The sequence below is a fragment of the Musca autumnalis genome, unplaced genomic scaffold (genome assembly GCF_047663935.1).
Source record: "Musca autumnalis isolate F117 unplaced genomic scaffold, ASM4766393v1 scaffold_1, whole genome shotgun sequence".
NCBI classification, from domain to species: domain Eukaryota; kingdom Metazoa; phylum Arthropoda; class Insecta; order Diptera; family Muscidae; genus Musca; species Musca autumnalis.
The window spans coordinates 152539722-152562126 of record NW_027411644.1 but is presented as its reverse complement, the minus strand read 5'-3'; the positions used below and the strand labels follow the sequence as shown (position 1 = coordinate 152562126).

At 34.6% G+C, this 22405-nt stretch overlaps 1 protein-coding gene across 3 annotated transcripts in view; it reads right to left on the bottom strand.

Annotated features, from left to right (window-relative positions):
• The window catches only part of btsz (bitesize), a 373400-nt gene extending 363039 nt beyond the window's left edge, over positions 1-10361 (bottom strand). For all 3 annotated transcript variants that reach the window (XM_073958504.1, XM_073958505.1, XM_073958509.1), the window contains exon 1: positions 9324-10361. The gene's annotated coding sequence lies outside the window, so the exon portion shown is untranslated. The remainder of the gene's footprint in view (positions 1-9323) is intronic.
• Positions 10362-22405: the final 12044 nt, after the last annotated feature.

Below are 22405 nucleotides of genomic sequence, written 5' to 3'. Positions count from 1 at the left end.
AATGCAAAAATTCCACAATTTTTATACATTTCGCACCGTATCTCCAAAACCGGTAATTTTTTTTTTTAATATTTTTTTTTTGAAAAATATTTCCGAAATGTAACACAACTCTTCAGAACATGCCATTGTTGTAAAATGTCCCTATGCCGTTGTTTTCAGTAAAATTTTCAACGACGATTTAATAAAAATGTCAATAATGTAGTGAAATTCGAAATGCGAGAATAAACTGTTGGTGTGAAATAAGTGTTGTAAAAGATATGATGCAAAATAGCGCTGAAACAGCATGAAGTAAGCATTTTAGAGTTTCAGAATACTCTAAAGAATTGTTGAGAACTTTATTTGGAAGATTTTTGCAACAGGTTACTTTGTTCAACTCCCAATAGTTTAGCCGATATTGACCAGAATTTCAGAAATTATAAAAAATTTTCTATATTTTATAGATATTGATGACCTAGATGGAGTTTTTCTTTTGTGGATTTTCAAAAGATAAGTTCTACTAGTTTAGGGCTACAATATTGCTAAAGACAGCAAGGCCAAATTCCTATTCGTTTCTGAGATAAAGCCCTGATAAATGCAAAAAAGTGTAGATTTAGCCCGGTTTAGATGAGGCCATAAAATCCGAACTGGATCTGACAAGGCAAAACCCTACTAGGGTTTTTGTAGTCTAAATATGTACTTTCAAAAAATGCATACTAGAAGTTGTTTGAATTTTCAGTGTTGCATAGTGTAATCTTGGATGCAATAACCGCGATTTAAAAATTTAAAATCAATTTTTATCAGTGATGGTACTCTTGGATTTTCTTGAAATTGTTTGTATTAAACTACGCTTAATTACAAAAATTGGAATTCGAATAACTATGTTTTTTATTTTTTTAATTTAAAAATATACTGATATATTGATGCTGTTCATCAGCAAAAAATAAAGGAAATCAAAAACCACTTTTTGAAAAAGTGTCCGATTTCACTCATATATCCCCATATATACTTTATAGGGTCTCTGACCAATATTGCGATGGTTGAAATTAAGAAATTACTTTTCTTTCTGTGACGAAAGTATGTACTAATGTCCATAATTTGTGGTAATCACTGGCCACTGGAAATCCTAATTACCGATTATATGGGGCCTATTCAAGTAGAAATTTCTTGAATTGCAAATTGCATCCAATTTAGGCCGAAATGTATATATAATATCTTCCAAATAATTGAAATTGGGCTGTACCGATATATGGGAATATACGAAAACATGGACCTATGTCAAAAATTTTTTGTAGACATAATTTTTGACGACTATGAACTCTAAATCACAAATAACATCCAATACCAAAATGTGGTTTTCTCCAAAATAGTATCCACTTACTTCAATCCGTTCGGACGCTACAGTGATTTCCACAGACGGACGGCCACGACTATATCGTTGTATCTCATTAGTGGGATTTCGAGTTCTCCAAAATAGTATCCACTTACTTCAATCCGTTCGGACGCTACAGTGATTTCCACAGACGGACGGCCACGACTATATCGTTGTATCTCATTAGTGGGATTTCGAGTTACAAACCAGGAGATACAAACGAAATGACAAACTTGATAAACCCACCATAGTATGGAGAGAAGTTTTGACTATCACGGTTCATTGCGCTAATTCGGTAGAATGCACGATTGATATCTTTCAAAGATTCAGTTGTCAAAAATTGAGTTTACATCTCTGATTGCTTCTTTCATGGATAGGTAAATGATCAATTGATGCGAAAGTTGTTTAGAGAAAGTGCTTCTTTATTTTCTTATCGTTTAAATTCAGAAACCTAAAAGCAATTGTTTGGATGGCTAATTTCGTAGTTTGAATCAACTTCTAAAACTTATTTTCACAAAAATGAATAAAAACGAAGTTTTTGTTGACATTTTGGAATTTGGGTCGTCTTTTATATTTTTAAAAACTAATTCACAAAAGTGACAAAGTGAGTAGACCACAACGAGTATAATCCAAAATTTGGTCTGTTCCAGAACTGCAAGAATCTACTAATTTTTACTATTTTTCTCGATAACATAAAGGAACATTTGTGATCGTAGTAAAAATGTGTAGATTTTTGAAGGTTCTGGTACAGGCATATTATTAACACAATGAAATGATGGCTAGCCCAAGATAAACAAGGTCTTATACATTCAATGTGTTTTTAATGGTATAAGATCTCTGTGATAATCTCTTATTAATTAAGTTAATCAAATCTTCAAATTAATTAATTTAATAATAAATAATAATTAGGTGGTCCGTTTCTGAACCGACCGATTCTTAACAGATTTTAGAAAGGTGTTACAACCCCGTCGATCCTCTGTGACATATTGCTTATACTGTGAGGCTCGTACAACTAAGCCTACTTCAATGTCGGTATATTACCGGTACATGTAGTTCATATCTCGGAAATGTTACTTTTTACTAAGTAGCTTCTGTTGGCTAATATCACACATCTCTTAATTTCAAAACAATGGCGGTGTCAATGTAGTTAGGCAATAACAACCTCAAAAATGTAGTTTTTATTTTTTTTTGGTCCGGCATATTCAATGTTTGGGTCTTTGAGTTTGACAATACTAAATAAAGTTTTTAAAATACCCATCGATCACATGCGTGGGAAAAAGTGATTCGAGCTCAATGGTCAATATTTGACTGGACACGGATTTTGCGGCTGATTGTATGAAGTTGCCATTGTAATTATATATTACCGGGCGCGGGGTACTTTGATGAGGCAATTGCGAACATTGAGTACAGCTTTCCGATGTCCAGCTTTTATGTTGTGTCAGTTTGTGCTTTATTCGCTACATTTGTTCGGATGCAAACCTTTGCTCCAACAAAATAGAGAGCCGAGTCGAATTTTGCTCCACAAATCGATCGTACGTGCAATATACACGAGTTGTTTAAATCTATTTTTGCCACCACGAAGTCAATCAATCTCACACAAGTATGTTCTTTCTAGGCATTTTTTAAATATATATGTATACAGTGGTCAGCTTGTGCTTACCTTCTTGGCATGGGCGTCAATGAAAATGTTGTTGAAATGATTAACCAAAGATTCATCTCGTCGATTTGGGGATTATAGAAATTCGAACATTTACACCCAGACTCCCCTAAAGATCCGCTGAGCAGACAGAGGCTGAATAGGATTTCTACTAGGCATTCCATTATCGCCAGCATATGAACTCGTCCGATAGCACTCATTAACCAAATGGCGTATCTGTTATTGGCCCAAAGTGTGAAACACGACGACATTATAAGGCTACACGGTGCGCCATAACTTACTTTAAATAGAAGGTGCTTACACCTGGGAAGTTTTTGCGGATTTTGAAACTACAATCTTCATAGATGAGAAAAATCAAAAAACAAATTAAATCGCCGGAGAGATTTTTAAATAAATCGCGGTCAAAATTCACATTTTCAGGGTTTTTTTAGGTTTTCACGATTTTTTTGGAAACCGCAAGTTCAATGGAAATGGGATTAGAGAAATCGTTGTAGCTATGAAAACTCTCTACAAGATTTACCTTTATGACTTTTTCTAGGTTTTACCATTTTTGAGATATAGAAGTTCAAATTGGGACAATGCACTGACTGTATCGCCTCCTCATAAAACAATGTCATGTACGGTGCCCTTAACTAACTTTAAATGAAAACCAAGGACGTACCTTGGTTCCCCTTTCGTTTGGAAGCGACACACTGATAAGGTGTATGCATCAGGTAGGATGAACGCATACACGACGATTGGAACGTGAGCATCCTATGTCCGGTCGACTAGAATGGTGATAAAATCATTGACCAGATATTTACATTGCGGCCAATCCTGGAGAAATCCAAAGAGAGGTTTTATAACGACATCGGCGTAATTACACAGAACGAGTCACAATGATTGCGTTGGCCAAAGCATGTCATGAGAATGAACAATGAGGCATTTAAATATAGCCGAACATTTGTAATAAAATAACAAATAGAGAGGAGTGGAAATCGCTTCTTAATTCGGATTATAGGACGAATGTTCGATAATAGGCCACCTAAGTAAGTAATTGTTATTTATTATGGGCAAATGATATTGTTTTTGACCTACATCTAAAAAGGATTCACTTAAAACCTTAAATAGGGAATTTTCCTATATTTTTCCTATTTTCGGACTAATTTCCATAACAAACTATTCCATAGTTGCAACAACCACATCGATAAGTAGATACACACACGTACGTTGGTGTGCAACTTAAAAACACAATTCATGTGTCTGCTTACAAATACCATATCCATTACTTAAAAGACATAATTTATTTAAAAAAATAATATAGGCAATTATTCAAAACACTGTGGAAGAGGTTACTAAGAAGCTTATTTAAAATCCTTACGAGCTTTAATTAAAACATCTAAAATTTTCTTCTGAATTACACCCAGACAGACGTCTTCAAAAAATACCGAGTGGGTGAGTTTCATTTTATTACATGACACCGTATTCTATTTTTTCCTTGTAAATGCTTTGCTTTTAATCAGCACTTGCACAGAAATTCCATTGAAAAAGGACAATGGGGGTTTCTTACCCAAGTAACACACTGTCACCAATGAATGAATGGGTTTCGTTACCATGACATAAATATTCCTAAACGTACCATATGTAACAATTATAAAACTAAATAGTTACTACCAAAATACTTATGCATATGTATGTGTATATACGTAACACATGTACCACATAAGTCAAAAACACTTGTACTTCATAATCAAAGTGTAATTAAAGTTGTCAAACTGTATGCCGTAAGTAACGATGTTGTCATATATAAATGCAATTAAAAATTAAATTAATAAAACTACCATCGACATATTTGTACCACAGGTAATGTAAGAGTGATTTATTAGAGTATATTGACCAATTGGCAACAGTAATGAATAGGGTGGCCGATGAAGAAAAAACAAAGAATTTGTTTTCCTCCAGATCTAAGTTGCTTCGAATATACCAAACAATATAAGAATTTATAACCGTTTTTTTTTTTTTTTGTTTTCATTGGGATGGAACGAATAAAATAGGTAAAATGAGAATAGGGGGTAGGAAAAAGAAAATTTGTTCGTTATATCCGCCGTTCGTTAAAATGTGCTTATCTGTAAAATTCTTATTAAAGCTTACTTTTAAATATCACATTTTAAAATATTTGAAACAGTGCTTAAATTCGTCGCTATCCACCTGTGCCTTAAAGCGGGCCTGTAAATCCTAACAAATTGTTAAAAAAATTCTACTCGCGGGGTAAAAATTTTTGTTCGTTATAATCGTGGTCGTTTTAAGAAGTTGAATGTGTGTACAAATATTAAGAAAAATTCTTTGGAAAGACAAAACTTTGTTTGCTATAAACGTAGTTTATTATAACCGATGTTCGCTATATCCGAATTTAACTGTGTAATTCTTTGTTTTAACTTACTTTTGCATATAAAAAATCAAAAATGTATAAAAATCCCTATTAATTTTTGCCTCCAAAACAGGCCAAATTACCTATAGTGCACTGTAACCCCGGTACGTATGATTGTTATCATAATATTTCTAATTAATAACAAATATACGCACTGGGGTTCCAATTCAATATTAAGAAATGCAAAATATTAAAAAACCAAATGTTAAACCACCAAAAAATTAAAAGAAAAAATTTCAAACGCTTCCTTAATTTCCTTTTTGGTTATAATGAATACCGACATTGCACAGTGGATGCGCCCAACGACAAAAATCAAAAAATTCATGTCATAACTTTAAGAGTTTAAAGATGCCAATCACGTCTAAACATACCAAAATTTTCGAAACTCAACTTTGTTTTTCCATTTTCGCGGTTCTTAAGGAGAAAAATCCTTACAAACATGACTAGTTTTGGAGAAAAATATGTATTTAAAAATGAGAAAAAAATTTTATAGTAATGGCGAGTTTCTGAAAAAAATGACTATTATTCACGCCTTAAATTAAATTTAATATATTAGTAAATTGTCTAAGCTTCGTTTTTCTACTTATAACAATTCCTCTAAATTTCAAGAGTTGCCACATATTTTGGTTATAATATTGGACAAAATTAAAATATTTAAATCATATGTATGGATTTCCTTAAAGTTTTAGTTACTTTCCAAGAATCGCCACTAGTACCAAATTGAAGCCAAGGGTCTGTAGATTTCAAAACTGTTTAGACTTTTTGCGGACATTTTCGGTTTTGGCAGTTATAATTTTTGGAATATTTTTAAGTAATTTTAATATCCTTTTCTACATTTATGTTCAATATAATATTGTTTCTGCTATTAGCGATTTCTTTTATCATGGGAACTCGAAGCGGCACTGAAAACTCGCGAAAGAAAAAGAAAGGTTTTTCACTTTAACAAATAATATTTTCTTTTTTTGGACGTAAAGATTTTCCCCGCACTGAATACTAAAAATACATTGTCACAGGTAATTCTGCAAAAAAATGTGATTTAATATTATAAAGTACCGAAAAACAGATGGTAACCCTATATGGAGCCTGTGGTCAAAAGTAAACCGATATGATATTTCTTTATAAGGCGGTGTTCTGAACTTTGAGTTAATTATTAAAACATATTCGGTTAGAATATTTGGTTGACATCTGCCAAAATAAATCGATATATAAATCATATAAGGGATACACCAAATCATGGACCAATAGTGACAATTTTTCGCGGGGAGGTTTACTATGCAATAAGAACTCCTGGTACCGGATTACATGAAATTCGATTGAACAATGTGCTGGTAACAGTAAAATACTTCAATTCAGGATGATTCGTTACATGGGAACCACGTGAAAACTATGTATTTTTGTTACTGTGTTTTAGGCCACTAGGACCCATTGATACAAACTTCAGTACGATATATTATACTAGTCTTTAATGGCGTTGCCTGTTGGAGGTAAAAATTGGGGCATAGAACAAAATGTTTGCACTTTTCTTGTTAAAATGGATTTAGAGAAAATGTTATACCTGTGAAATTTCTCTACAAGATTGGGTTTTGTAATTTTCTCCTAGGTTTATTGAGAAATATAAGTTTAAGATGGGAATCAAGATATAGTTGTATTAGTAAACGATACAGTGCATTGTCCCAATTGGAACTTCTATATCTCAAAAACGGTAAAACCTACGAAAATATCATACAGGTCAATCTCATAGAGAATTTTCACTACAACATTTTCTGTAGTCCCATTCACATAGGACTTGCGGTTTCCAAGCAAAATCCTGAAAACCTAAAAACCCTTAAAAATGTGAACATTGACCTCGATTTATTTAAAAAGCCCTCCGGCGATTTTTTTTGTTTTTTGATTTTCCTCATCATGAATTCGCAAAAATTTCCCAGGTGTAAGCACCTTCAATTTAAGGTTGGTTTAGGCGCACCGTGTATATACCAAAATATGGCCAAATCCAATACTTTGTGCCAAAAATGCTATATTTTTTTCAAAAATTGTACACGAAAAGTTAGTAAACAAGCTAGTTAGGACAGAAACACGAACATTTCTTTAGTTGCACCGTTATATTTTAAGTAACGGTACCTATAACATGACCTTTGTTCATTACTAAAATACTCAAGGAAATTCGTCGAGTTATTGGAATTTTTCAATGATTATTTTTGCTATCCGATAGTGCGAAACCTGAACTATTAAAATGTGCATTGGATCACTGTTCAGTAGAACAACAGGATTTGTTTTGGAACAGTTTTTACGCCAATATTTTTAATTAGGTCTTGTTATACCCTCAGCATTTATGCTAACGAGGGTATATACACTTTCATACGGGCAAAATGTGCCTCACCGAAATAATGGTTTTAGACCCCAAGTATGTTTGGACGAAATGTGTTTTAGACAATTTGGAGTCGATTGAGCAATGTCCGTCCGTCTGTCTGTCTGTCTAACTAGCTGGCTGGAGCGCACGATAACTCTCGAACGGATCAACCGATTCGATCCAAAATTTGGCTTTCGTAATATTTTGTCCAAACTTAGTTTAAGTTCGAAGATGGGTTATATCGGTCCACTCCTTCCGGTTCCTCCCCCACAAAAGTTCGAAAATGTTCACAAAATTTGTACGTACGATAACTCTTGAAGGGAGTAACCGATTTGGTCCATATTTTGCTAATCGTGAAATGTCTACCGGACTTAAATGAGTTTCCAATATGGACTCAATCGGTCCACTCCTTCGGGTACCTCCCACACAAAATTTGGGATAAGTTCAGTTTAGGGCCTGCTCTCGAATCGCTTTGAGTTTTGTTTTAGCAACTTGTGTCCACTGCGACGGTACAAGTTTCATCAGAGGCAAGTCCACACTTCCTGAGCAAAAAGCTTGAAAGTTGGAAAAAAAACCCTATGACATCGTGTGAGATGGTTGGAGCGCAAGATAAGAACGGATCTGCCGATTCGGTCCAAAATTTGGCTTTAGTATCATTTTGTCAAAACATAGTTTAAGTTCGAAGATATGCCATTTCGGTCCAGTCCTTCAGGTACCTCCCCCACAAAAGTTCAAAATATTCGCAACAATTGTTTGTACGGTAACTCTTGAAGGGATTGGCCGAATTGGTCCATACTTTACACATCCTAATATACCTACCAGATATAGATCAGGTTCAAAAATGGACTATATTTATCCACTCCATCCGGTACCTCCCACACAAAATTTCGGATAAGTTCACATTAAGGCCTGCAATCGAATAACTTTGATTTTTGTTGAAGCAATTTGCATTCGCTGCAATTACGAGGATAAAATTTTTTTACTGGCAAGTCCACACTTCTTGGGCAAACAGCCCGAAGGGTGTAAAAACCCCCTATTGCACCATTTGTAATGGCTGGAGATCCACTTCCATAATGGTCAATATCGATCCATTCCTTTAAGTATCTCCTCCGCAAAACTTTTGATCTTTAATCCTAATCAACATTTTTGTCGGTTCATACATCCAAAAATTTTAAAACCCCCAAAATACATACGTTTTTCGGAAAAAAATTGTTTCAATATACACAGGCCGAGGGTATATCTCTGTCTCTGTAACAGAAAGTAATGATGAAGTTTAAGCCATTGGGGTAATACTCCAGACTTAAATGAGATTGAAACTTCAACCAAAACAAAATAAAACAAACAAACACGAAAAATATTCATATTTTTTGAGAGGTAATCTAAGATGTTTTCTTATCAATAGGTAGAAAGCGTTCCCGCAACATCCAAATATTTTGTAAAATTAATTTTTTATGATTTGAAATTCAAGATATGCTTCAAAGTTCTTTTTTGGAGATTCTAAAAAAGTTCACCAACAATTCTGAGACACAAATATTCCTGTGTATATCTCTTTAGTTTTACTTACATTTTTAATGTGGTTTCATTATTTTTGCCGGTTTTGTTGTATTTTTGTGTGTTTTTTTTAATAAAACTTTTACACATTTGCTCAATGACGAAAGTTTTTCTGTTTTCGTTTGTTTATTTTGTAAACATCACATCTATCAACTTTAAACAACGAACACAATTAACACTTACTCAAGTTTTGGAGTGCTCCCGTGAAACAACAGATATTCACATACACACATACACGCCACGTATACGCAATATCAAAGGAATTTTATTGTACTTGCAGACATACATGTATATGTACTTACATCTACAAAAGTAATACACAGTCTACTGACGACGAAGGCAGACGCAATACCACGACAAACCCGGGCAACTATCAACGGTAGCCGATAAATTATCCTTTACACACATTCGAAGCACGTGAAAAATGTTCACTTGCATTCAATTGCCACCATCAATTCCTTGGTGTATTAACCGCAAAAAAAACTTTATGTTTAATAATTAAATTTATTTATTGATTTTTTTGTTTCGTTCGTCCTTGTCTCTCTTCTTCTTCAGTTTTACTGTACTGGAGTTATCTCGTTGAACACATTCACGTGAAAAGAAAGCAACAATCCACAAAGTAAAGTGAATGATGCTTCTTTAAGTTTCCTACTATTTTGAACACAAATAACACACACAGACACACTCAAAATATTCTCAATATACAGGCTATGAATAAGAACCAGACACACGGAGTTACGTTGAAAAAAAACCGAAACGCGTCCGATGTGGCCGAAGGATATCAACGTTATGTGAACCGTGTTGCTGTTGTTTGCCGTATTAAAGCAACTGTTGCTCATTTTCTAACAGTCAAGTTTAATGGGTCTCAATGGGTCACACACACACACCATTTAATATTTGTATGTGTAAATATACTGTCTTTACAGACTGTATTGCCTTTGATATCAACAAAGGAAACCAAAGTGAATATTTATTTGAGAGTGTGTATGTATTACAATGTCCAATATGTAAAGAGTGGTAGTGTTCAACAACGTGTTGCCATCAAACAACTGTTGTAGTAAAACTAACACGTATTAAGGCCCGTATGCTTATCATGCGATGTTAAAAAAACATACGCTCCCAAGTACCACTAACAGAATAACTCTCGTTTTAACATTTTCAATGAAGAACAGAGACTTACATAACTGTAAACATAAACTGAGAGTTTTAACATTATTCAATGCAAACGTATCCTTTATAAATCGAGAGAGAGAGAGAGAGAGAGCGAGAGAGGACAATTTGAAAACAAAAATATGGTGCAAAAAATGAATTTGACATGATATGAGTGTATGTTTAAGTATGTGTGTGCCATGCATTAACAGGTTGCCAAGGATTACACACAAGCTGAAGATAAAACGTCAGACAACCCTGAAATTAGGTCAGGAATAATCATCGAAGAAACATTACCAACCAGACTAAACATAAAGTGTCGAAAGTAAAGAGAAGAAGAAGTCTGGGGTACGAATGAATTGTTGTTGTTTTTCTTCTTATTAAGACATACACAAGTAAGCTTATTCTCTAAATTTAACCCACTGTCGACATTGTTTAAATTTCTTTTGTTATTGAAACAACAACAAAACAAACAAATTAGTTTTTCAAAAATAATTTTACGAATCTGTAACTGAAATGTGAAAAGGCTGAATAGAACAGATGAAGTTTTCACACTCACTAACAAAAGAACGTTAAAAGTACCAAGCTGATATTATTGTCTTCTGGAAAGGCTTCCATCAAGTTACCGCTGGCAAAAAAATATAAACCAGATTGATTTAACTTAAACCGGCAAATGATCTCGTGGTCGGATTAAATTAGTTTAACTTGTCATAATAGGTTTAAAAGATAGTTTTTTAGTCTCATTTGTGTTCGACCAATGATCAAAATGAACAGACAAATATAATGTCTAGAGTGAGTATATGACCAGTGAGTGACCTGCTCTGGATTGTCTGATAAATACGAAAGTCAGCCAGCCAATTAACCCACTTAGCGCCGGAAAAAAAATTTCGAAAATTTTAATTTTTTATTGAATTTTATTGAAGTTTTATTTTCATTTTAAGCATTTTTTATAAAAATAACTTTTTTCTAAAAACTTATAGTTTTCGGAAATCGTGTATCCGTTTAAACGGACAGTGGCAAAATCCACTACCGTAAATTTATATGGGAAATTGGTGTTTTTTGGTGGTGCTTGCGTTAAACAACACAGGTCAAATGTCAAATGTAATAAAGAGTAGCGGAATTCTTTAATATAAATGTCTTGAAGCTTTAAACTCATTCTGTATTCAAAAAATTACGAGTTAAGTGTTGTGCGGATAAGAAATTCATGAAATGACATGTCTATTGGACTAAATGTACGATATATCAAGGGAATATTCCATGGAATATTTCTCGCAAACCAATTAGAAAATTGTTTTTCTGTCTTAATCAAAATGTTGTATTCAAATTTTTTGAAAAATTTGTTGGTAAATAGTAGTAGAAAACAATGGAGAAAAATTAATTTATTGAGAAAAATGTATTTATTATATAAGTTGTAGCTGAAAACAACCGTAAGCGAAATTAATGCCCAAACATTGGTTATAACGTATTTAAATCTGCTGTAATTTGTATTGTATATTGTATCCTCCTTCTTTAGGCTAACGATAAAAAAAGTATCTCATCGAAATGATGGTCATACACTTCTCATATGTTTTAACAAAATCCGCTTCAAATAATTTGGAGCCGGTTTGGTCCAGTTCGTCCGTCTGTCTGGCTCGAGCGCATGGTAACTCTCGAACGGATCAACCTATTTGGTCCAAATGTTGGATCTCGCAATATTTGTTCCAAACTTTGAGTCATATCGTTCCACTCTTTGGAACACTTCCCTCACAAGACTTCAAACTTCACAAATCGATTTCTTCGAGACATAGATTAGATTCGAATACGGTGCACTCCTGCACGTACCAACTACACAAAATTTCAAATATCCGATTTCACCAAAACTTTGAACATCCTAAAATTACTTTCAGACATGTCTATATGGGACAACATCTTCGGATACCCCAACAAAAGTGCAGTTTAAAGGCTGTTCGATGATACATTGGACATTTTGATCAATGGTACTCCTTGCGGTCTTTATTACATCGACATTCTATTTTTCGTCGGTAAGTCCATGCTTCCTGATATGATGGCCCAAAAGCTCTAAATCTTACGTTGATCAACTAAGAATACGACTTGACACGATATCTATCAAAAGGAATGACTTCCAAAATATGCCCACTTCCAAAATGGACTATATCGGTCCATTCTTTCAGGTATCTTCTCCACAAGTCAAATTTATGAGCAACAAAGCATTTATTTGCAACGCACACGATCGTGAAGTTATGTACCCCAAATGTTTCGATATTTTTGTCGGAAAGTTTATACGTCCAAAAAACAAACACGAAATTTTGAAATTTACTGACTATAAAATTTTTAGGAAAAAATGTTGACTATACATAAAAGTCTCAACTCATACAGGCTGTATATCTCTGTCGGCAAACATGACTAATACTTTTTTACTTGTTTTCCAGAAAACAAAAGTTATGAATTTTCATAAGTTTGCCTCCTTTGTGCCGTGACAAGTGATTAATCTTTGGGCATAGTCCTTGGAAAGTCTTTTATGTCATCGAGTTCATAAACATCTACTCGTACAATTAAGATAGAAATAAGAAGGTCCGATATGGTTCATTGTCAATTCTAAATATCCAAGGACTAGTATCTAAAATTTGTGAACTCTCTATATTTAATGTGTATACTTTGTGTCAATATTGCATATAAAATCAACAAGAAAAACCTTTAAAATAACTTTACGTAATGTTACACAACATTTTTAACTTTCATGTTTTTTGGTCAAGTTGGGAAAATCGATGTCTTGTTCGAAAGACATTAAGGCCTGCGTACATAAGCTGCCTCGCCTGGTTGCCTTGCTTTCCTGCTTCATTTCTGACATAATAAAAATAAAAGAATAAAGAAGGCCGAGCAAATTTCGAACTGGGTTACCCTTTTCTTTTTATCCTTTTATCAGAAGCAAGCAAGGTAAGCAGGCGAGGCAGTTTATGTAGCCAGTCCTTTATTCTCCCCTTTCAAGAAAAACAAAAATAGGCTGCAGAAATCCGTTGTGGAAAAAATATGACATGCCCGTTAAAAGTTGAAAAACCAATAATCCCCGTTTTTCACTACATTTTCCGTTATAAAATCAAAAACCGAAGTGACCCAAAGGAACCAAAGGTATTTTCGTCTTCCATGGACTCCCACAAAACCGAATTTATGCATCAGAACACCTGAAAAATTTTTTTGTCTACTTTTGTATCACAGTGTTATTAGAAATCCAAAATCTCTCAATCCGACAATCGCCTACCTACCTCCAAGCTTCAAAGTTCCTAGCGCAGTGCATAGTGGTTACAGGGTGATCAAATGCATGGACGAGTTCTCTAGAGCGATTCTTGTAAAAAAGCGTAGCTAAGCTTAGCGATCATTTATGTCGACGATGCCGAAAAGCTGCTAGACCATACGCATAAGAAGATCAAGCAATCTCATCGCCCCATAAAAAAATGTGGCTATGGTGGTATGGAAGATCAATCTGAAGCACTTTAGAGTCGCTTCATGCGGATACTTCTGGTTGAGAAGGATCTAGACAGAGGCATCATAAAAGAACCATACGTTAACGAAGACAAAGTATAGGTTTTGGATAACAGAGACTACAAAACCATATACATGAAGGATAACGGTAAGCCTAGATCGTTTATAATTCTTATAAACACCATAAACGCTTTCTTATGTCCCCAGTTTAAAACAGCGGACTTCAGCGTGGTTAGAGTGGAACTGGAAAATTACCATGGAAAATGTTTTCTTACCATCTCTTGCTAAATGATCCACTCGAGAGAAGCCCCACCAAGTGAGGTCTGGAGTATTATGGGGCCCATTCAACACCACAATACCATCGTTATTAGCTGTGACGCTAACTCAAGATATAGCTTTTGGGGCAGCACTGAAATAAACGACAGAGATGGGTCAGTTTAAGATTTCCTAAGTACTAAAAATCTTACTCGTACTGTATAGGCAATAGAGGAACTAACCAAATTTTATGTTTCTAAGCTCGGACAACTTTTGGATGGTACAACTTTTGGGTCATTGATCTCACACTAATGTCCGATAGACGACAAATCAAAATAGATAATTAGACAGTATAAGATAAGAAGTCATTCTCGGATAAAAATTGTATACTATTCAACATTTCTGAAAACGCAACGCCCTTTAACTATTTCCGCAAGCCTAAATGACCAATCTGGAAGGAGTTCAACAGAGTTTTGAAAGATAAACTTCCCAATATTCCACACAGAGATGACACTACAGCAGATATAGAAAAATTGTATCCATTCTGGAAAAATACAGCCCGGGACGCGCTCGTAGAAACGCTATCCAGGACGTCCGAGCCCTCAAAGCTGTGAAAACAATCACAAGTTATGCCATAAGGAGGACATTCCAATCCCACTTACATATGAAAAGAGAAAACAACGGCACATGATGGGACAACTCTGCCTAATCTCTTGAAATCCTTCTCACGACGCAGTTGCTCAGTTGCACGGATAGAACCATGGAGAAGCAAACCAATAATACTATAAATAAAAATAGCATTGAAGCTGCCAAGACTATAAAATCACATAGGCCATTAATAGCTTCACTTCATACAAATGTCCGGGTACAGATGATATTATGCCAAAAATTATACAAATTCAACAACGTTAGCACCTCAGCAATTGAACATTCTCTAGATAACATCGGCGTGGAAGCATTCATTAGTAGCCCGATAACTACCATGCTGCAGAGTAGAGTCATTATTGCTGTCAAATCACGAAAAATCAAGGAACTTCACAGAGAGGGGGTGATATCGTCACTACATTGGTTTCTTGTCATTAACGGAATCCTAAAGAAACTTGACCACATGGAGATTAGGGTGGTTGCTTATGCGGATGATGTTGTACTACTCGTCTCTGGTTTGTTTCTGTCCATGCTGAGTGATTGACTGAATACTTAGGCCTGCACCATCACAATTAAAGGCTAAACATTGTAATTGTATTGTGTTAAACGACAAAAATGTCTCAATCGAACGAAAGCACACGTAGCACAGCCAAATAGACATTGAAGTAGCAAAAATTTCTACAAAGCCGAATTTTAACGACGTGCTAGAGTTTGCCATTAAAAGCAATGTCCTGAAAGTCTCCATCCATCCAATGTGTGCAAAAAAGTTATTCGTGGTCAAAGGTCAAAATTTTAGTATTTCAGAATTTTTCATGAAACCGGTATGTTGTGTTGTAGACGGAAAAATTGATAAGTTTGGTCAACGAACGCATAACAGTGAGAAAGATTTGGTTTTGTTTGCAACTGAAGTTGCTCAAGTTAACGTAGTGCCAAAGAAATTTTTCGCACTAATAAAATAAAGTTGTTTTAATAAAATATTAAAACAACGTCTATGGGATTAAGCTTGACTTTTTTGAAAAGCCAAATACAACTTTGGTCTTTATAATATTTTCCTAGGATGAACCATACTTGAGAACAGTTATCTAAAAGACACATCATTTATATCCACATATAAGGGGAGTATTCACATATTATGACGAATCGGGTAAACACGGGGGCTGCACGATAACTTTTTAGCCTAGGCAACACTGCGTGTTTTTAGCCTAACCGTACTTAGAACAGTTTGACGACATACGACCATGTGTTGTGTTGACTTAAAAAAATCTTTTTGCGACAAGTGCATCGATCAAATTAAATCTTTATATGACGATTTAATGATTTCAATTTCAATAATGAGTTATGAATTCAATCGTGGGCGACACTTGCTAGAAAACGAAGGACGTGAGGGTCGCCCACGATTGAATTCATAACTAGACATCGGATTTTGCATATTTGCATATTTTTTAATATTAAAGATACGAAGATTCTGATTGGACCAAAATTCGTTTCAAAGAAATCTAAATTCAATGGCAGGGTCATATTTCGTATTTATTTTGCATATTTGCATATTTTGCATATGCACAAAATATGCAAAAAATATGCAAAATATGCAAAAAATATGCAAAATATGCAAAAAATATGCAAAATATGCAAAAAATATGCAAAATATGCAAAAAATATGCAAAATATGCAAAAAATATGCAGAATATGCAAAAAATATGCAAAATATGCAAACAGATTTTGGCCGAAAATCGTCATAAAAGTCGTAAAATTGTCATTTAAAGTTGGAAAAACCATCAAAAAATACATAACAGTGTTCTAAACTAAGACTGTTGGCCGTATAAAGTCGATTTTTTCAGCAGATTATTATGTTATCGAGACCATTTACGACAGTGTGGTGTAGGATATAAAAATATGGTATCGTAATACCATTTTTTATTATTAAGCTATGTAAAAATATAAAATTTGATAAAATATCAAACGTTTTATGTAAAATTCAATATTTTCGTTTATGGTTTTAACTCAAAGGACCAAATTGATCTCGGATTTTTAGCCGGGAGCCGCCTAAACCTTTTAGTATTGTTAGATTTTAAGATTGCCAAAGTTTGAGCACAATTCGAATATGTTAAAACGTGGTACTGGGGCCTCGAAGTTATGAAAATCTATATTTTTTTGCTATTTGGCGACTTCGACGGCCCATATATGTGGAACGGTTAAAGCCCGTATTACGCATTTTATTAAAAGCTATTCTGTTCTTAACATTTCTTGCTGAACAACAAAGTACGTATGTAAGTGTTACTGAATTCGAGATAATAAACCCCATGTCCCGAAAAAGGCCTTAGGGCAAAAATGGAGTCCATTAAAAAAAACTTTTTTCTTCCTATATTATCAAATTTTTGCGAATGAAAACGAATATATTTTACTTCATTTGAAAATGTTGCCTATTAGGGCGAAGATCTATTTTTTAATATTAATTTTAATTCATTTCTCGTTGGAGTCGAGCTTAATGACCGATGATGTTTGCAAGTGAAAAAGGAAAGCCGAAGATTCGAACCCCCACAACCACCATTATGTGACATGTTTCGCCTTTTGTAGGGACTCATCAGGCATATCGGCAGTGGAATGGCATCGCTATCCATCAAGCATTTCCTTTTTCAAATGTAAGTTTGTTTTTACAAAGATGGACATTCGTACATTCATTGTATGGCTTCAATGACAAACGCTTACATTTTGTTCATACATATTTAAATTTACATAAGGGACTGAACTCGACTTGGTTATGAACTCGACCATTTACCATCCTTTACCCCTCCTGGTAATTGATGTTCTGTAGTCAAGTTGCATTATCTTTTTCAAGAAATTGGGAGTTAAAGTTTAATCTCTTGAACAACAATTAAGCTCACTTGTAATTATGCCTGGTAAACCTTTTTCTAGGAATTTCGGCAGTTGATTTTTGTAAGTTTGGATCGATTATTTCTGGAGAAATTTCTATCTTTGTTTTGTTAAGATTTTTGTCGTCTTTTGGATCTTTACGGTGTTTTGTACTATCAGATCAAACAATGCCAGACCAATAAGTTCAGGACTAAGGTACCACATATGATTTATCATTTTGTTATTTCCTTTATCTGATATTGGTTTGTGAATGCCTTTCGTATTAAGTAAATCTTCAATGCGGTTTAGGTCTTGTTTTGGACCTAAAAATATGTCTGAATATCGTTTTCACTATTTTTTGTATTAAACTCAATCTATTGTCTCTATTTCTTTTCAACCTATTGATAATGTTTACCCAATATATCCTATATTATATCTACATAAACATTATCTTGTTCATTATACGTTTTGTAAAATCAATAACCCAAACTCTCACTTATAACACTCAGTTGTTGCCGTGTGGGATACCAAATAAATAAATAAAATAGAAAAAAAAACATTCTGGGGGCGTCCAGTCTCGAACGATTTAAACCCAAGGTGCTTCTACGGCCTCTTGTTCTTGGGAAGTGAGCTGGGCAGTAGTTTTAAAACACTCTCGCCTACTTCGACCTTGGATTTGTCAATCGTAGACTATTCTTATAGAAATTGCTTGAATATGTTTGGTTGATGTCCGGATGTGCTTCCAAACTTGCAGTCAAAAATCCCTCTCAACAATTTTCTAACAAGTTTGTACGGTGGTACAGAAGCTCTCGACCTAATATCTGCTCGAGCTGGTGAGACCCCATTTTTCTAGGCATTTGTACACTGCTAGTTCTTGTTTCTCCCATGATCTACTATCAGTTTCAGGAACACCTAGGAGTTGTTCTTTACCCCCATGTGATACCAGGACAGCAACCCGTTTTTCTTCCCTGTTTTGAGAATATCTGGTAATAGTTTTCCATGCCAGTGCACACAAATAGCCTCGTTCCTTAAAGCTGTTGCGTTTATTTTTCACGGTTTATTCTCCGCTGTCCACGGATAAAGCTTCTATATATCTTATATTTCTAGGGATCCTCTCCGATAGCTTCTACTGTAGCCATAATGATACTAGTAACGTTCCTATTCACCTTACAGGGGTCCAGCACCAATGACAATTGCATAGTTACGATTTTCTTGAAGCCACGCTAGATTGTTTTCGGGACAGATGGTTCTTCAGATTCTACGATACGTTTAGCATCAAAACAAGACCTAGACCTTATTGAAAATGTATTAATTTATGAAAACATTGACACACAAATTTCAGAAAAAGGAAATAACAACAAAATTAATAATCTGTGGTATCTTAGTCCTGAACTTTGATCCAACGGTGCAAAACGCCGTAAAGAGCCAGAAGGCGACAAAAATCTTAACAAAGCAAAGATCAAAATTTCTTCAGAAATATTCGATCCAAACTTCCAAAAGAGCACCTGCCGAAAATCCTAGAAAAAGGTCTGGCATAATTCTTGTTGTTCAAGAGATTAAACATTAACTCCGAATTTCCAGGAGGCGCAAAGTATGGTAAACAACTTGAAAGTTGCGAACTACATAGCAGAGCGTTCTTCAAGTAGTCAGCTGTACCCAGATAGCTCCAAAACCACATGATGTCTGACTCTCGAATAAATTTAATTTAGAACAAAATGTCAAAGACATTTGTTTTCATTCCAAAAATTGAGAAAAATGAAGAAAATGTTTTTTTAATAGTCTCCATTTTTGCACAAAGGCGTAACTAGTCACGTTTTTCGGGACATTGGCTTTATTATCTCGAATTCTGTAATACCTATTTAGTATTAGATTTATTATATATACTTATATTTTGTTGTTCAGCAAGAAATGTTAAGAACAGAATGGCCTTTAATTTAATGCTTAATATGGACAAAAAGCTTTAATCATTCCAGAGAAATAGGTCGCCGAAATCGCTAAATAGCCAAAAATCGAGATTTTCATAATGTCGAGGCCCCAGTGGCACATGTTAACATATTCCAATTGTGCTCAAACTTTGACAGTCTGACCAAACTAAAAACTTTATGCGGTTGCCGCCTTAAAAAATCCGACATCGATTTGTTCCCTTTGAACAATAACCAGCCCAACGCAACAAATTATAACAAAGAAAATATTAAATTTTACATAGAACGTTTGATATTTTATCAAATTTTATATTTTTGCATAGTTTAATAATAAAAAAATTGTATTAAAATACCATACTTTTATACCCAACACCACACTGTCGTAAGAGGTCTCGATAACACAATAATCTGCTAAAAAATCAACGTTAAACGGCCAACTATCTTAATTTAGAATATTTTGAAGATTTTTGACGATTTTTCTAACATTAATTGACAATTTTACGACTTTTATGACGAATTTCGGCCAAAAACTGTTTGCATATTTTGCATATTTTTTGCATATTCTGCATATTTTTTGCATATTTTGCATATTTTTTGCATATTTTGCATATTTTTTGCATATTTTGCATATTTTTTGCATATTTTGCATATTTTTTGGCATATTTTTTGCATATTTTTTGCATATATTTTGCATATTTTTTGCATATTTTTTGCATGTTTTTGATATGACCCCAAATATCGAAAAATTGACCCTTAAAACGCCTAGATCCAAAATTTGAGTCCAATCGGATGAGAAATAAAAAACATGCAAAAATCCGATGTCTATTCATAACTCATTATTGAAATTGCTTCAAACGACATTCACAGGATCGTCTCAGACGACAAATCGAAGCAAATGATCGCCTGTTGTTTTCGCAAAATTGATCATGTGGCGAATATACGGCTGATGTTTAATTCTGAAAAGCCTGAAAATTCGAAAAACGAGCTAGAGAAGACGAATCATTGTGCACCATGACAATGCGAGCTCTCACACATCGATTCAAAACACCGCTTTTTTGACCGGACAAAACGTGGAACTAATGGGTCATTCGCCGTTCAGCCCAATGACTTTATTTGATTAGTGAATATCAAGAAAAAAAGGCGTGGTCAACGATTTTCGTCGCCAGAAGAAACTGTAAAAGGTTTTAAACCCATGTTTTGGAGGTATCTCAATCCGAGTAGAAGAAGTGCTTCAACAATTGGTTTGAGCGCATGAACAATATGCATGAGACTACTTAAGAAGAAATTAAAACTATTTTTGATGGTAAATATTCGTTTTTTCATTGTTAGGCCAGAAAGTTTTCGTGCAGCCCTCGTAACTAGGGTAAGTAAAGAGCGCAATTATACCAACCTTAAAAAACAATTCCAACAAAATCAGAGAGTGTTAATCAGAGTTAATCCATGAAAGTGTCATTTTATGCCAAATTCGCCCATTAAAGCCACGTGACTAAACATAAGTCCAACTAGAACGACTCCACCGAAAACTCTCCGCTTATTGCCCTGATTTCAGGTTACACCCGGTTCTATTAAACCAATTACTACAAAGTGGGTAGCGTTTGAAAGCTTACGGCAATATCTATCAAATGTTGTGGGTGTTTAAACCGGTTCGCCTCATAATGTATGGCGTATTTCTCCTTATGTTTTATTTAACCATTCGATCGGGATATCTCAAAAGTGGTGACTCTGTTTTAAAAGTCATAAAGACCATTCTTATAGATAATTTTTAAATCTACAACTTTCACTTTACCTTTTTTAACAAAACTCCAAAATCCCCGATTAACTTCAATTGCACACATGGGATCGATGGCGACTTTAAGGCAAACCGTAGGTCTCCACCAAAATTTGCTATTTCTCGCTTATACGCATGTCAATTTTGACTGAGCTAACGATGTTGCCGATAGTGTACGTGTGCTTCTGATTGTCTCCCTATGATCACAGCATAGGTCATGCATAATGTTGCTCTAAGATGAATTATGGAGTCGGCTCGTGAAAGATTGTAAGAAGAACACTCTAAGTTTGACGTTGGATTGGAGTAGTTCATACATAGATCCCATAAGGGACTTGTTTATAACAAAAAGCAGACGAACTAGCCAGAGAAGAATCCAGCTCTAACGAACTACCAAAGTCTTCAGTCGCAACGCCAATGGAAGTAGTTAACCGGTCACTGGGATATTGATAACCATGTACAAATAACGACCACTAACGCAATAGCGGAAACGAAGATGAAAAGAGGAAACAGTTAAGATTCTTCTCTATTCCCGCCCTTCACGAATGCAACGAAGATTTAAAAATTTGAGACGACCTTCCTTCACAATGTCTCTAAGACAACCAAACTAGGTTTGGGAGACCTTCTGACATTTCTCAATTTATTAGGACGGATAATTGCACGCTGAATGCACGGGTTCGATTCCCAGGCCAGGAAACGTCACATTTTCAACTGTCGAAAAATACACTTCAGTGTAATGTTGGCGACATTTACTAAGTATTTCCGCCATAAATATTAGGTCCCATATCATTGAGTTAAAATGAATCGGGGGGCACTCATTGATATGTGGAACAATAGTCACCAAGGTTATAGCCACCAACCAAGTCAACCAACCAATTGTATTAACATATTATCTGCTTCAGTTATAATTAGTGTTCGTGCACTCAAGATTTAATTAATTGTTTTCAATGTGTAATCGATCTTCAATAGGCCTTCTATCTGTATACCTTAATACTCGTTTAACTTTTTTGTATGCGCAACGTTGAGCGAGCA